This window comes from Mytilus trossulus, chromosome 4 (genome assembly GCF_036588685.1).
Source record: "Mytilus trossulus isolate FHL-02 chromosome 4, PNRI_Mtr1.1.1.hap1, whole genome shotgun sequence".
Lineage (NCBI taxonomy): Eukaryota > Metazoa > Mollusca > Bivalvia > Mytilida > Mytilidae > Mytilus > Mytilus trossulus.
Window position 1 is genome coordinate 55071033 of NC_086376.1, and position 12461 is coordinate 55083493.

Consider the following 12461-nt stretch of genomic DNA (forward strand, 5'->3'; position numbering starts at 1 on the left):
TTCAATGCTAACGACATTATATACCAGCATTTCAATCAGCCCGATCATTCCATCGTTTCTATGACTGTTCGAATTATCGAAAAGATATACCAAAGCTCTAACAATCCTAATCTTTCAACGACTCTCCGTAGACAAAAAGAAGACTACTGGATTAGACAATTGGGAACTGCAACACCGTGTGGCTGCAATGACAAAATTGATGGTATAGGTATAATATCTAGTCCTTCGTGTAACTCGGTGAATGTGATGAATATTTTCAACTCGACTCCTCGACGTAGACGTAGTCATGGTCATCGTCATTATACATCACCCTCTGTGCATGATGTCTCTATTAATGACTTGCTGCCGTGCATACAAAAACCGTTAGGTATTCATCACATTCGCACGAAACTTTATTCATTACCCCTTTCAAAACTTCATTCTCTGTTCAATTTATGTTTGGAATCCACTGTTACAAACCCTCATTCAAACCAATACAAACTACAAGCTATAATTTCGGCTATTGCAAGTCACAGACTTTTCAAGCCAGTTCGCATTGGAAAAAATGAAAAAGAGAAAAGATCTTTTCTAAATCTTTCCTTTGCCAACACAGGCCTCGATGGCGTCAACCTAGGCAATTTCATTCATCATAAATTAGTTCAATCGAAAATACCTCCTTATTTCAAAGACCAGTCTGTACCAATAATTTCATATACCTATACCAAAGCTATTGCAACTAAAATTTTCAATTACAAACGCGTTTTGCAGGATCTCGATATTGACGACTTCAAGTCTAGACCTCCTGATTGCACTTGTGCTAGTTCCCAATTCACATATAATCCTGCTGGCCACGTTATTACCGGTGACCTTAACATTGTTAATAACACTTCTCTACGAAACGTGTTATCGAAAAATCCGAAATATCGTGAGCCTAAATCCATCAATTGGAAATACAACTTTAAAATTTTGATGGATTCAGTCGAGGATTATGCCAGGCAATGGGCTAAGCGCGAGAAGAAAGACGTAGACACTCTATCCGAATGGATTAAGGCAGTGAGGTCGTTAATACAAATCAGAATTATAAACTGAATGGGTCCATCAATGCCCATGCTACGTCAATCTTCAAAGACCCAAATGTTGCCAAACACCTTTCCAACCTCCATGATAAATATGTAGTTGTCCCCGCAGACAAAGCCCCAAATAACATCGTTTTTGTGTGTAAAAGTCATTACATTAATTGCTTGATAAACTAATTAGGTATAGACAATTCACTTGGAAACTCAACATATACCCTCACGACACTTATCAAAGAGGAAATCATGGATAATCATAGGTCTGTTTTTTGTTCCTTTGGTATTTCAACCAAAGAGGAAGAACTGGATCTTCCATCACTGTATTGGATACTTAAACTACATAAGTGTCCTCACAAACAACGGTATATTGCTGGGTCTTCCAAGTGCTCCACGAAATCCCTTTTTGAATTATTAACATCTATTTTATCAGCAATCAAAGACGGGCTTCAAAGTTATAGTGAAACTGCCCATTCTAGAGGTGGCGTGAATCAGATGTGGATACTTAAGAATTCCAAAGATCTTTTAGAGTACATACAATCTAACTCTCTTTCATCTTGTAACAGTATTAAAACATTTGACTTTTTTACTCTTTACACAAGTATTCCACATTACAAACTAAAAGACAAATTAAAAGAGTTGGTATTACTTTGCTTTATAAAAAAGAATGGCCAACGTAGATACAAGTATCTTGTCTTAGGGAGGGATAAATCCTACTTTGTAAAGAATCACTCTGATTCAAACAAAATATTCTCTGAAACCGATATTACCAAGATGCTTGATTTCTTGATTGACAACATATTTGTTACGTTCGGAGGACGTGTTTTTCAACAGACTGTCGGCATCCCAATGGGAACAAACTGTACCCCTCTACTTGCTGACTTGTTTATTTATTATTATGAGGCTGACTTCATGCAGGAACTTCTTAGTAAGAAAGATAAGAATTTAGCAATATCCTTTAACTCTACTTTCCGCTATATAGATGACGTTCTTTCACTAAACAATTCAAAATTTGGTGACTATGTGGATCGCATCTATCCCATCGAATTGGAGATAAAGGATACTACAGATACAGTTAAGTCGGCTTCATATCTTGACTTACATCTAGAAATTGACAATGAGGGTCGGTTGAAGACAAAACTTTACGACAAAAGAGATGTTTTCAGCTTTCCAATTGTGAACTTTCCATTTCTAAGTAGCAACATTCCAGCAGTTCCTGCATACGGGGTATATATCTCCCAATTGATACGATATTCCCGTGCTTGCATTTCCTATCATGATTTTCTTGATAGAGGGTTACTGCTCACAAGGAAGCTATTAAACCAAGAGTTCCAAATGGTGAAGTTGAAATCATCCCTTCGTAAATTTTACGGACGCCATCACGAGACGGTTGACTGTTATGGAATAACCGTTTCACAAATGATATCGGACATATTCCTTACGTCGTAATTACAATCCCCTTCCCTTTCATGTATTTGACCTACCGAATTAGACTATTTACCGGATTTGTAATTACATAAGCAACACGACGGGTGCCGCATGTGGAGCAGGATCTGCTTACCCTTCCGGAGCACCTGAGATCACCCCTAGTTTTTGGTGGGGTTCGTGTTGTTTATTCTTTAGTTTTCTATGTTGTGTCATGTGTTCTTTTGTTTTTCTGTTCGTCTTTTTCATTTTTAGCCATGGCGTTGTCAGTTTGTTTTAGATTGATGAGTTTGACTGTCCCTTTGGTATCTTTCGTCCCTCTTTTATACTTTCAACCATCTTACAAAACCATAATAGCGACCGTAAATTCCAGAAGGGACATTTAGTCCTGGTATCTTTGATGAGTTTATTATACTATAATTGTTTTGTTAAGTTTGACGTGAACTTACCTTCAACATAAACTTTCATTGTTCCAAAAGTATACACATTGTCAGGATTTTTGGTCTTAAATCTATAATTGTCTCATTTGAAATCACAACATGTATTGCCCTAAAGGCACGCATTATGAATCGACTAACAGTATAGTGATGTTGTGCGCTTTGGCAGACTGACAATATTTTATACTGTTTTAAGTAAATTCTATACGGTTCTTAAATGTTTAAAGCATTATTCGTACATTTTTTTAAGCATAAACCACATTTAACCGTAATCATTTGTAAAAGAGGGAAACAAATTTATGCAATCAACCCATTATGTACACCATCACGAGTTTTTTATTTTTATTTTACCGTTTTGAAATATTATTTAACAGATGACGACGAATATGTTCTAGTTGTCCTAACTGTAATCCCGTCACAAGATATTTTTCATCGAAGGTGGCCTAACAAATTAGACTCACCACCGGGTCTTTTCTCAAATTAGCCACCTATGGAGAAGAATATGAAATTAGCCTTCCAGAGCATCTGAGGTCACTATCGGCTATATGTAGGATTCGTGTTGCTCAATGTTGGTAAAAAATATATATGAAAAGAAACAAAATGAATCAAACCGAATCCTAACGATGTATTCCTTTATTGATTGTTGACGTGAAGAAAATTGTTTAGCAGATAAATAATTTTATATTACGTGTTTTTTTCTCTCTAAAAAAAGTAATTGATTGGTGTTTGACTGGACAACTCAAATAACAGGATCAGATTACAGGACAAAGAGACTAAAGTCTCCCTACGTCCATCCCCCAAATGAAAAAAATCTTTGCAAGGATATTCTTAATGAAATAAATTGAATCTTCAAAGCGAAAACCCTTTCCACTTTCATCAGCTAAGAGACGGCTAGCTTTTCGTGTATAAGAGATACAAGGAGAAATTAAATTAAATTAACGAATAAGGAAAATGAAAGGAAAATTAATGTTTTGATAGGATTAAAAGAGGGACGAAAGATACCAAAGGGACAGTCAAACTCATAAATCTAAAACAAACTTACAACGCTATGGTTAAAAATGAAAAAGACAAACAGAAAATCAATGATACACATGACACAACATAGAAAACTAAAGAATAAACAACACGAACCCCACCAAAAACTAGGGGTGATCTCAGGTGCTCCGGAAGGGTAGGCAGATCCTGCTCCACATGTGGCATCCGTCGTGTTGCTTATGTGATTACAAATCCGGTTAATAGTCTAATTCGGTAGGTCACATTTATGAAAGGGAAGGGGATTGTAGTTACGACGTAAGGAACATATCCGATATCAATTGTGGAACGGTTATTCCATAACTGTCTACCAACTCGTGATGGCGTCCGTAAAATTTACGAAGGGGTGATTTCAACTTCACCGTTTGGAACTTTTGGTTTAATAGCTTCCTTGTGAGCAGCAACCCTCTATTAAGAAAATCATGATAGGAAATGCAAGCACGGGAATATCGTATCAATTGGGAGATATATACCCCGTATGCAGGAGCTGCTGGAATGTTGCTACTTAGAAATGGAAAGTTCATAATTGGAAAGCTGAAATCATCTGTTTTGTCGTAAAGTTTTGTTTCCAACCGACCCTTATTGTCAATTTCTAGATGCAAAATATGAAGCAGACTTTACTGTATCTGTAGTATCCTTTATCTCTAGTTTGATGGGATAGATGCGTTCCACATAGTCACCAAATTTTGAATTGTTTATTGAAAGAACATCTATATAGCGGAAAGTAGAGTTAAATGATAATGCTAAATTCTTATCTTTCTTACTAAGAAGTTCCTGCATGAAGTCAGCCTCATAATAATAAAGAAACAAGTTGGCAAGTAGAGGGGCACAGTTTGTTCCCATTGGAATGCCGACAGTCTGTTGAAAAATACGTCCTCCGAACGTAACAAATCTGTTGTCAATCAAGAAATCAAGCATCTTGATAATATCAGTTTCAGAGAATTTTTTGTTTGAATCAGAGTGATTCTTTACAAAGTAGGATTTATCCCTCCCTAAGACAAGATACTTGTATCTACGTTGCCCATTCCTATTTATGAAGCAAAGTAATACCAACTCTTTCAATTTATCTTTTAGTTTTGAATGTGGAATACTTGTGTAAAGAGTAAAAAAGTCAAATTTTTTAATACTGTTACAAGATGAAAGAGTGAAAGAGGAACTTCTTAGGAAGAAAGATAAGAAGTTAGCAATATCCTTTAACTCTACTTTCCGCTATATAGATGACGTTCTTTCACTAAACAATTCAAAATTTGGTGACTATGTGGATCGCATCTATCCCATCGAATTGGAGATAAAGGATACTACAGATACAGTTAAGTCGGCTTCATATCTTGACTTACATCTAGAAATTGACAATGAGGGTCGGTTGAAGACAAAACTTTACGACAAAAGAGATGATTTCAGTTTTCCAATTGTGAACTTTCCATTTCTAAGTAGCAACATTCCAGCAGCACCTGCATACGGGGTATATATCTCCTAATTGATACGATATTCCCGTGCTTGCATTTCCTATCATGATTTTCTTGATAGAGGGTTACTGCTCACAAGGAAGCTATTAAACCAAGAGTTCCAAATGGTGAAGTTGAAATCATCCCTTCGTAAATTTTACGGACGTCATCACGAGTTGGTTGACCGTTATGGAATAACTGTTTCACAAATGATATCGAATATGTTCCTTACATCGTAACTACAATCCCCTTCCCTTTCATGAAATTGACCTACCGAATTAGACTATTTACCGGATTTGTAATCACATAAGTTACACGACGGGTGCCGCATGTGGAGCAGGATCTGCTTACCCCTCCGGAGCACCTGAGATCACCCCTATTTTTTGGTGGGGTTCGTGTTGTTTATTCTTTAATTTTCTATGTTGTGTCATGTGTACTATTGTTTTTCTGTTTGTCTTTTTCATTTTTAGCCATGGCGTTGTCAGTTTGTTTTAGATTTACGAGTTTGACTGTCCCTTTGGTATCTTTCGTCCCTCTTTTAGAAGGTATGTACTCTAAAAGATCTTTGGAATTCTTAAGTATCCACATCTGATTCACGCCATCTCTAGAATAGGCAGTTTCACAATAACTTTGAAGCTCGTCTTTGATTGCTGATAAAATAGATGTTTATTATTTAGAAAGAGGTTTCGTGGAGCACTTGGAAGACCCAGCAATATACCGTTGTTTGTAAGGACACTTATGTAATTTAGGTATACAATACAGCGATGGAAGATCCAGTTCTTCCTCTTTGGTTGAAATTCCAAAGGAACATAGAACAGACCTATGATTATCCAGGATTTCCTCTTTGGTAAGTGTCGTGAGGGTATATGTTGAGTTTCCAAGTGAATTGTCAATACCTAATTCGTTTATCAAGCAGTTCATATAATGACTTTTACACATAAAAACGATGTTATTTGGGGCTATATCTACGGGGACTATAACATATTTTTCATGGAGGTCGGATAGGTGTTTTGCAGCATTTGGGTCTTTAAAACTTGACGTAGCATGGGCATTGGTGGACCCATTCAGTTTCTTATTTCTGATTTGTATCAACGACCTCACTGCCTTAATACACTCGGAAAGAGTGTCTACGTCTTCTTCTCGCGCATAGCCCATTGCCTGGCATAATACTCGACTGAATCCATCAACAAATAAAGTTGTATTTCAAATTGATGGATTTAGGCTCACGATATTTCGAACCTTTCGATAACACATTTCGTAGAGAAGTGTTATGAACAATGTTTAGGTCACCGGTAATAACGTGGCCAGCAGGATTATATGTGAATTAGGAACAAGCACAAGTGCAATCAGGAGGTTTAGACTTGAAGTCGTCAATACCGAGATCCTGCAAAACGGGTTTGTAATTGAAAATTTTAGTTGCAATAGGTTTTGTATAGGTATAGGAAATTATTGGTACAGACTGGTCTTTAAAATAAGGAGGTATTTTCGATTGAACTAATTTATGATGAAGGATATTGCCTAGGTTGACGCCATCGAGACCTTTGTTGGCAAAGGAAAGATTTTTCATCTTTTCCAATGCGAACTGGCTTGAAAAGTCTGTGACTTGCAATATCCGAAATTATAGCTTGAAGTTTTAGTGGAGCGGCGGAGAGGACAATTTTAGAAATTTAAATTACCTAAATACCTCATGGGATTTTAATAGCTCATTGGAAAGCTGAAATCCTGTACTTTTTGAAAATATGTGTCGTCAATATCAAATCTGGTACAATAATATCGAAAATCAAGGTCAAAGGTCATCACTTATAAAAATCCTACTTTCATCTAGAGACACAATACCATTGATATTTTTCAAAATTAATAATCTATTCAATAACTTATACGAGTAGTATTATGTAGAAAAACGTTAGTTCATACAAAATCTGTTTCATATTTGCACATGACGGTCAGAACAACGTTTTATTTAACTTTTTTGAAGGTAGTCCATGGCACATACAAATTGTAATGCCTAATGGAAAATAGGAACATATAAACATTGATAATTGAAATCGACAAATAGCATTTCTTGAATACTTTAATAGTTAAAAAGTTTTCAAAGAGTATCTGAAATGCATAGTTAATAAATCAAATCAAATATGCAGCCATGAAAAAAATCGTTTCAGTTTTCAAGGACGTGATACTGTCTTTTCTGAAAATGAATTCAAACTATCTCAATACAAGATACCTTTTTATATAATATAGTCATTGGAGTTTGGTATGTTACTCAATTAGTGCAAGCGTGTTGTAGAACAAATTCCTAAAATTGAGACATGACCGTTATAGTATCTATGATGAGTTTATTTTCATACCAAATGAAACGTCGAAAACTTGGAACAAATTAAAATAAAGTTACCAAATATTACAAGAACTATTTTCATGATATTCCATTACAACTACCTACATTTTGACAAAAACATAAATCAGTGCAAGGAAGACCCTGCTCCTTGCAAACACGTGCTGCCTAGTATGTTTTCCCCCTTACATGAACTTATTATATATTGTAGAAAGTCCGATGCCATTTGTCCCTCAAAGAAAACTGGCTCTAACTTGTCATGTTGCGCAGTTTTCCAACAAAGGCACATGGGGAGCCATTACTTCGGTTGGCTAGATTTGCCGACAACCAAACTTTGCTTTGCCACATTGTACGTAGTACGTGATGCATAAATACGAATTCACATGCCGAAAGCTTTTCATTTGAATTGTTTTACACTATCTTATCGGGGCCTTTTATAGCTAACTGCGGTATGGTCATTTGGGCTTTGCTCATTGTTGAAGGCCATAAGGTGACCTAATGCTACAAGATTACCGAAACGGTTTGGTTTTGTCCTAAAGAGTTTAAATACCGACTTTTAACCGATTCCAAAAAAAACTTGAAGCGAAGTCACACCCACCCAGAGCATGAACGACCGGCATAATAAGACTTTAAATGGAGTAATTATGTTATTACAACTTGACACCAGGCACTCTGCGAGAGTAGCACATTTTCTCCGAATGTCATGCGAAGTATTCATTGATACTGAAGAAAATGTTTCAAAAGACTTTTTCAAGAGACAAGTAACAAAACTTATCAAACAGGTTGACAACATTTCTTCTGATATTTCCAATGATATGCATTTGTACTTGGTTATTTGCACGATAATAATCCCTAGATATATAAACATTTTCCATTTTTTTCATAAAATTGAGGCTGCTTCATAAAGTACTTGCATACCGATTTGTTCGTTGGTTTTGGTGGAGCTACATGTACTTAAGTCGGCTTTTATCTCAACCATTTTTAATTATGCTTTGATGTTATTCGCTGTCTTAACAACTTCTCCAATGGAAATTTCGCTAGCAAATACAATGCTAGATTTATATTGTCCTTGTTGAGCAAAAAAGGCAATGACATCCCTGTAGTACCTCTCAAGTTTAGCCTTATGTTTAGAGGAATTACAGTATGTCTTACTTATTTTATCAGGTAAAAATGACTGAAACCTTGTCAAAAGTGATGATAAAACAAGAGACTTTTTGTCAAGAATAAGGTCTCTGTCTATAATTTAAACTATGCTAAATGCCAAATCGTACGCAGATTGATCAGTGGATTTTGGTCTATATGCCAAGTTTGTGGTCAAACATGCTGCGTGATACACTGCATTATTGAGCAAATTATCTTGCTATATTCGATTAATCATTTCATCGTCGCATGCTCTTAAAGCAGCATCTATAAGATTGACTAACCTTTCAGCAGATGAAATTGTATGTAATGTTTTCACCCTTTTATGAGATTTTTTTTGCAAATAATACACTTTTATGTATTGCGATAAATTTTTTCAGGCACCAAACAATTCATTATAAATAAATCGGAACCTATATCTGGTGATTCCTTTTCAGCTGATACTGGTTTTAAATTCTGCTTACTTGTGTAGCTTTTATAACATAACCTATGATACCTAAATACGGGTAATTCACTTGCTGTTTCATTGCAGAATTCGTTCAAATAACTGAACAAATCATCACGTCTCTTTGCTGTAGCAGTAATCAGACTTTTTCTTCCAGATTCTGTTGATGTTTTTAATATTTCATCAACAACAGAATTGCAGATAATGCATTTGTCAACACAAACTTCCACTTTCCTTTTTTTTGGCATCTAGCGGGACCAGTTTAAACGAGATTGTTAAATTGTCCATGTGATTGAATAAAAAAACAAATCGAACACACCTGAAAACCAAACGAACCCTAAAATCAAATTCACTTTCCCAGTTCAATTCAACAAAAACGAGTATACAACAATACCAAACAACATAAATTAATCACAAGGCTTTGGAAATTATAAAATGAACAAGAAATATGCTTAAAAATGACTACAAATGACCTTCGCTAAATCGATGAATGTGTGACTATAACTAGAAACCACAACAATGTCGGTAAATCTGTGACAAATATTCGTACTTGAAATCTGGATAAAAAGCAGATATTTAGTCAAATATTTATATTATTAGGAATTTACTTCAAAAAGTAAATCGGGTCGATTAAAGTATTATACGGCGGCTTCACTGTTGTGCCTTTAAAATACACATATACTGCACGTGCAAATAATGCTAGATGAAAAACGATGATTTTTACAGTGTTATTTTCAACCATTTTCAGATGCATTAAGTATTAAATTTAGGACTATTTGGAAATGCCCTTACATTGTATGAAGTTCACGAATAACTATATTTACCAATTTCATTCAAAAATTATTTTTTAGAACGGGTTTGTTGTGAAATTTGACCTCCGAAACGGCAGTGGGGTATTCGATGTAAGTTGGGTAACGTCAGTAAAGGCTATTTTTAACGTCATTTGTACCACATTTTATATTGACGACAGATATTTTTCTAAAGCTGAATAATCGATAAACATTTTAAGACCTTAAAATTCCATGAGGTATTTAGGTAATTTAAAATCGTTAATGCGGGGTTCACACATTGCCGATTATTGCTCCCGTTTGAGATCAGACAGCAATACGATATGAAAAGTGAAAAAGTCGGATCGGTATCCTCAATTATCTGGAATGTCCTATCATTATCTGAACGCATTCGTTTTAGTTCGTAACAGATTCCTACGGATCGGGAAGGGTCCGAATAGTTCGGCAAAGCATCCCGACAGTTAGGTGCGTCCCGTAACATTCGGGGCAACTCAGCCGATTTTGTCTAATCGGATTACAATCGTGGCTATGTCGTGACAGATTCTGCTGTATCGGATCGAATTCCGAACAATGTCTTGTGTATTCTGGACTGTGTCCTATGGAACGGGAATGATCCGGAGTAATTTTTCATAGCTGTTTTTCTGCCGATTGAGTCCAGATTGCATCCAGATCTTGTCGATTGCGAACCGTTTTTTGCCGAAATCGTTCCGAAACAGTCCCGTTATTAATACGAAATTCGTCAATGATTCCCACGTCAGAGTCCCGACAACTACAGAATACAATACGAATGAGACCAGACAAAGCCGTTTGCAATGCGATAGAGCGGATCGTGATAGGATTACGTTCCGACAGTACCTGATCATCCCGAACATGCCGACAGTTTTCGAACAAATAACTTCCGTCAGCGTCGGTTCACTGTCTGGTCACTGTCTGATCTCAGTCGGATTACATTCGGTAGAGTCGGGACGCAGTCGTGACAGACTCGGTCGAATTTTACCTGGCGAAAAATACAAATCGAATTAAAAGCGGATTCAGAACGGGATTATCGGGACTTATTCGCTTAGAAACGGTTGAATATCGGTGCTTCCTGAACACTATCTGGTTGTTGTCGTGATCAAATTAATTTTTTTACAAATTTTAATTTAAGTTTGAATTTCTATCCACGATTCACAGGATCTTGATCAGACTTTTAATAAATTTTAATCGGGAATGGTCCTGTCAAGAACGGTAGTAAAAATCGTGAATGTGTGACCCCAGCTTAACTAAGCGACTTTTTCAACATTCGCCGCTCCACTATTTGTATTGGTTTGAATGAGGGTTTGTAACAGTGGATTCTAAACATAAATTGAACAGAGAAGGAAGTTTTGAAAGTTGTAATGAATAAAGTTTCGTGCGAATGTGATGAATGGCAGTAAGTAATTAATAGAGACCTCATTTTATCGGCTTTATCTCACCGAATACAGAAATACACTTCCCGAAGTTCAGTCTTTGCCTGGAAAAAATCCATGCTTACGTATTATGGAAGGGGCTAACGATGTTCTAGACAATGATCAACAATTAAATGCATTTGCTTTGATTGTTTACTTACATCTGCTTTACTGTGTGATTTTTTTTGGTCATACTAGTAGTAAATTTCCGATTAATTTTATTTGAAGATAACTGTTTGTTATTATCTGTAAGAAATATTAAGGAGTTAAATAATCTGTGTAAATACATTTATGAGACAGAGAAAAATTCGTAACACTTGCTTGTTTGTTTATATGTACCTTTATTGCTAATGGTAAGGAGGGGGGAGGGGGTTGGTTCTATGGATTTTTTTTGAAAAAAAAGTTTGTTTTCAGTTTTTGGAGAAAAAAATAATTTGTTTTCAACCCTGAGAAAAACAAATTGTTTATTTTACCCTCAGCTGCCACTATTTGTAATGCTACAATTGAAAAAAAAAATTGTTGTCGACTTGTCGCCAAAAAAATAGATTGTTTGTCCAGTAAAAAAATCCATAGACCCCGCCCCCCCCCCCCCCCCATCCACTAGAAAATCAAATGGTTGTTGCCTTAGTAAACTGTATAATTTGTGTATATGTTTAATCTTATGAGCTGTAGTTGCTTTCGGAAAAAAGTATTATTATTATTTATGGATTTGCAATAGAGTATCCATAACCTTACCTTTAACAATTAACTTTACTTTACTTTTGAAACTTGAGAGGGTGTCGATTCCACTTTACAGGTATAATCCCCGGAGTCACTCACTCGGAGTAATAACAAAATCTTGATATATTTTTAAATAATGGAGAATCTACAACATGTTCAAAAGAGTGAAAAGGAGAAATCTATCATATCTAAATGTTTATATATGTACGTACGAATTCAAGTTC